The sequence below is a fragment of the Mauremys mutica genome, chromosome 15 (genome assembly GCF_020497125.1).
Source record: "Mauremys mutica isolate MM-2020 ecotype Southern chromosome 15, ASM2049712v1, whole genome shotgun sequence".
Taxonomy (NCBI): Eukaryota; Metazoa; Chordata; order Testudines; family Geoemydidae; genus Mauremys; species Mauremys mutica.
In genome coordinates, this window is record NC_059086.1 from 12,489,157 (window position 1) to 12,494,833 (window position 5,677).

General features: G+C 49.0%; 1 non-coding gene across 1 annotated transcript; it reads right to left on the reverse strand.

Moving 5' to 3' along the window:
• Positions 1-421: 421 nt before the first annotated feature.
• TRNAV-AAC lies at positions 422-494 on the reverse strand. Its single transcript has one exon. It is a non-coding gene; the product is annotated as a tRNA-Val (tRNA).
• Between the last annotated feature and the right edge of the window lie 5,183 nt (positions 495-5,677).

Sequence of the window (5,677 nt, forward strand, 5' to 3'; positions counted from 1 at the left end):
CCAAGAGGCAGGCACAGGATCCTGCCTCCCCGCTGCCAACCGCACCTCCCAGGCTTTGGCAGAACGAATGGTGACACTCTACTATCCCCACTTAGCTGCACAGCTTCTTCCCTGACTTCCTCCACTCGACTTTCCTCTTTTGCCCCATTCCTGGCTCACTTCCTCCTTTGGCAAGTCACGCAAAGGAGGCCAGCAGGATGTGACAGCCCCCATAGGCCAACCTCCAAGGGCAGAGAAGGCCAAGCCACAAGCCTCCAAGCCCAGATCCTCTAGGTTCTCCAGACTGACACCAAAGCACTTTCTCCACTGACATCAGCACCCTCTGTCATGCAGGGGGTGGAATTATCCCAAGGATAGGCCAATAGCGGAAGGAGGAGTGCCTTCCTAGACAGCAAGGGGATCTGGGAAGAGGAAACCACCATGTTTCTACCTGGTTTTGAACCAAGGACCTTTTGCATGTTAGGCAAATGTGATAACCACTACACTACAGAAACTCCATCCACTTGGCTAGGGCTCGCCCTGGCACACACTGATGGGCAAACCTAGAGGAAAGTGGTGGCAGCTCTTTGATAGGTCAGCTGGTAGAGCAGAGGACTGGAGCTGGGTCTTAGGAAGTCATCCTTATGTCACCCTTGTGACTCCAGCTTGAGGGAGAGCTTCTTATTCTTCCCCTTGCTGACAAAGAGCAAGAGAAGAATGAAAGGTCAGGTGGGCCAACTCCGTGCAGAAGCCCATGCTGTCTTTTCCTGCTGCATAGCCCAAAATGAGGGACCTGTGGCAGTTAAAGGCACTGCTGCACTTTCAGAAAACAGCCCACCCCTGCAGAAAGAAGGATAGACGAGTCTGCCAAAGCCTGGGCTTTAACCAGAGAACTTTAGTTTAGTGCTCTCCCAACTGAACTACTTCAGCAGCTGCTACATTTCTTTTTGTCCTACTGCTTTTCTGTCTGGGCTGTTTTTGTCAGCTGTGGCACAGAAAAAGGACATTATTATGAGTGGCTCATGAAGGCAAGATTAACTTTTGCCTTCCTTGTTCAGCTTTACTCACTTCCTCGCCCTATTCCTGCCTTAGTTCCTGGGTTTTCTGAAGGTGACGGGGGCCCAGTGGTGTGAGGAGGAAGTGGGGCAGCTAGACTCTGTTGGCAAAAGTCCTGCCACTAGTTGCCACCTCACTCTCTTCTCCCATCTTCACATATTAGCCGCCAGGGACTTGGTGCCCAGCAGCGCAATGGAAGGCAGTGGACAGCCACCCTCGCCTTGAAGCTCCGGCTCATTAAACCACATCTTCAATCAATGCTGGCCAATGAGAGACCAACATTGCTTGCTATTTTAGCACTTGAAAATGCCATTGGCCAGTCATTGGATCTCTCTAATGCTGTTACAGAACAAATGAAAATAGAATCTCAGTGTGACATTCTATACCTTTGGGGGAGCGTGCTGTAACCCCCATAGTCCTCATTTTCATATAATCGTGATCTTACATATAAAGCATGACTTGTAAGGTATCGGGGGAAAGGTTATGATCTGCTGAAAGTCATTTCTCTACCCATAGATGTATACCATTAATGTATATGAAGTTATGAGAATTGTGCAGTATGGTTGTGACTATGATGTAAGTTGGGGGAATCAGCCAGATGTTAGCTCCCCAGTGGCAACAGCAAGGAAAGTAACCAACACCCGGACACGGTGTCAAACAACCCATCAACAGCCACTGTCCAGCAAAGGAGCTACAATGCAATGACTCACCTGCATGAGGCCACACGAGGGGAATTGCTCAACCTTGCTTAGAGAGACGCAGTGATGCTCAACCGAGGGGGGGGGATGCAAAGCCAATGGGGAAGAAAGGACATGATAAAAGGAGAGACATTTGCCATGCTTTATCTCTCTCTTCCACCTACATCTACAGCCACCACCACACCAAGCAACTGAAGCGCTGATCAAAGGGGAGAGCCTGGCTGAAAAGCAACCAGCCAGCCTGTGATGAGAAGCATCTAAGTTTGTAAGGGCACTGAAAGGGTTAAGATCAGCTTAGAATGCATTTTGCTTTTATTTCACGAAAACAATGAGGAGTCCGGTGGCACCTTAAGGACTAACAGATTTATTTGGGCATAAGCGTTTGTGGGTAAAAAGCTCACTTCTTCAGATGCATGGAGTGAAAATTGCAGATACAGGCATAAATATTTATTGGAACATGAAGTAAAGGGAGTTACCTTACAAGGGGAGAACCAGTGTTGAAGGCTAATTCAGTCAGGGTGGATGTGGTCCACTCCCAATAATTGATGGGGAGGTGTCCATACCAAGAAAGGAAAAATTGCTTTTGTAGTGAGCCAGCCTCTCCCAGTCCCTATTGAAGCCCAAATTAATGGTGTTAAGTTTGCAAATAAATTGAAACTCTGGAATTTCTCTTTGAAGTCTGTTTTTGAAGTTTTTTTGAATGGCTACTTTTAAATGTTAATAAATGTGACTGTGTAAATGTGTTATTGACTGTGCAAGTCCCAGTGGTCCAGATTCCTGGTTTTTCCACCCAGGTAGCCTGGGTTCAATTCTCAGTGTGGGAACAGCACAGAGCTTTTGCTCAGAGGGGAGGCAGGAAATGAAAGGAATGGGAAGGTTCCTGCCAGCAGGGGAGTTGGACAGTGTTGGGATGGGACCCCAGAAATGGGAGTGGGGGGCTGAGGTCTGAGGGGAGATCAGGGAAGGATCCCAGCTGTGTGGGAAGTTGACATTCTGGAGAGCACAGGCCTGGCATGGGGGGTGGGAAGAGTGAATGTGTCCCTCTAAACTCACCAACTGGAGACTAGGCAGGCTTGTAAGAATTACCTATTTGTTGGTAAATGTCAATTTTGGTGTAAACACACAACCCAATGGCAAAATATTTCTATCGATAATAATCAAAATTGACAGATGGGCAAAGTAAGAAACATGCTGCTTGAGAACTTATCCTATTCTAATCCTATAGGGGTCCCTTCTGTCTTAGGCATCACCATGAGGGAGTTTCATTTCCCTCCCCATTTTCACACAGAGACACAATTTCCTTTGTACAGATCCATGAACAGCAAAACCTCCCTGTGTCTCTAGTCTGAGCCAGGACATTCAATTCCATTGAAACCTTCTCTCCTGCAATGGCAATGGTCAGACAGAAGGGATGCGTCCACCTTCCTCCACTGGCAGTGAGATAGTCCCTCTCCTCTTCATGCTGTTGTTGTTATTCCATGAGTCATCAAGGATGGAATAAAAAGTTGAGTTTACTCCAGGGTGAGGAAAGAAAGGAGCCACCAACTCCCCGAAAAATCTCAGTGCCCTGAGAAAACCTGCCCCTGCTATTGGACTCACAGAGGTGCTGGCGATACGACAGGAAAAGGGACTGTCTGAATTGCCAAGGCAGGGAATGAACAATCTACAGCAACATCATTAACCACAAACACACTCTAATCATGCTCCAGACAGTAGGGAAATGGGCAGGAATTCTTGCTGTTCAGCCATGGCCACATGTACAGAGCTGCACAGCAGTGAGTGTGCTGGGGAAGCTGGTCGGAGCAAACAATTGGAAATGACCCTTCAATGAGAACAGAACCAGAGTGTAGAAAAGCCTTTATGTTAAGCGGTTGTGGCTGAGGGCTTAGAGAGCTAGGCTATGACACCATAGGGGTCTTCCTGTGGAGGTTTGATTCTTGCCAACTATGCAAGGCTGGTGTGTGGTGTCTCCATGGCTGTACTTTTGGTGTCTTATCACCCACGGTGCCACAAGGAGCCAAGTCTAGACGTATTCAGAGGCTAAGGACAAGTCAACATTTCAAACATTGAGTCTATGCTGCTGCAGCTCAGTAATGGAGATGCTCTATGCCAGAGTTTCTTAAACTTCCTTTCACTGTGTAACCCTTCTGCCGGGCCGAAACAATAGCAGCAAGGGCAGGGTTCAATACATAGGGGTCCCTTCCCCACAACATAATGCAAAACCAGCTCGAGCCCCCACCCAGTGACCTGGGAAAATCTTACACACACCCCTGGGTGCCTCGAGGAGGCAATACTTCCCCTCTCGCAAGCACAGAGTCTTGGTGTAGCAGAAAAGGTTTAATACATGATAAATAACAAGCATTAAATTGGGAAAATACCTCAGCTAGAGTTCATAGGTCAAACCGTGAGCAAAGACCCACCCCAGCAAATTGGGCCGTGTCCTTCTCTTGGGGCCCATGAGTCCAGCAACCCCCAAATCACCCACAGTCCCAAAAGTCCCACAAGCCAAAAGTCTCTGTCCTGGGTCAGTGCAGCCCCAGAGTTCAAGAGTCTCTCTGCAGAGGTCCCCCTCCCCAGCCTGGGTAGAAAGGGGCACCTTACGTGGTTTCGGGGCCAACTGCCCTGCCTCTTCGTGGGGTTCTGCTTCCACTAGTCATCCCCGCCAACAGCTCAGCTCCGCTTGCTCTGTGGGCTGCTCCGCTCTGCCAGCTGCTCTGGTCCACCAGCTGTCCTGTGAGCCACTCCAGCCATCCTCACGAGCTGCTTGGCTCCACTCACCCAGTGGCTGCACAAACTGCTCCACTCTGCTCTGCCAGCTGCTCTGCTCCACGGTATTGCTTCAGGCTCCCCCACTCATTAGCACAGTACTCAGTGCTCTCAGCTCAGCAAGTTCAGCTCTTCAGTGATTTCAGCTCTTAGTGATTCCAGCTCATAGTAGGGGAGCCCCAGTGCCAGTGAGTTCAGCTCAGTAACCTGTATCTAGATTCTTAAGGGAATCAAAAATTAACTCTGACATTCCACAGTGGAGAGAGGCACAGGTGGAACTGGTGCTTCTGGCTCACACAAGCAGCCTGCACCACCCAGTACAGATATCTGTCCCCAGCCTCTCTCCCTTCAATGGGTTTTGGAACCCATGTCCCTTATCTAGCAAGTGCTATTTAGTTGATAATGAAACCCTCTATCATAAGACAGTTTTGTAGTTCCTCATTTACTTAATCAGGGTGACATTTCATTCCTCCTGCCCCAATAACAATGAAATTGGGGGTCCCACAGCTGTGAAAATAACCATCCCATGCTGCTTTGCGGTATGCTAAGTGGGGTGGGAGTGCCAATGCAAATAACCGAAATACCAATGCAAACACTGGAAACTTCTTTCCGCACTCCCCATAATTTACCACCAGGTGTCAGGGTGGGGCTCATCCTGACTCTGCTTACATCTGCAACCCCCTTCTGCCAAAAAAAACTTACTACATGGCCCTGGAAAGAGGGACCAAGCCCCTCTGCACTGGTGGGGAGCCAAAGCCTGAGCTCTGCCCCAGTGGGGGTGAGGGAAAACCAAAGCTTGAGTGATTCAGCCCTGGGTGGTGGGGCTCAGACTTTTGGTTTCAGCCTCAGGCCCCAACAAGTCTAACGTCAGCCCTAGAGACCCCATTAAAATAGGGTCACGACCCACTTTGGGGTCCTGACTACAGTTTGAGAACAACTGCTCTATGCTGATGGGAGAGTTTTCCTGTGGGCGTAGTTAATCCACTTCCCCAGGAGGTGGCAGCTATGTCAGTGGGAGAAGCTATATCGGTGGGTGTGCAAGCTGTGGTGTTTACCACAGTTAAGAAGGTTAATCAAACCTCATTTTTAAAACACCTGTGGTCTGGGAATGGCAAAGGTGCTTGATGAAGCAGGGTCTGGAGATCACAATTCGATACTCCTGTTGTCATGGTGGTATA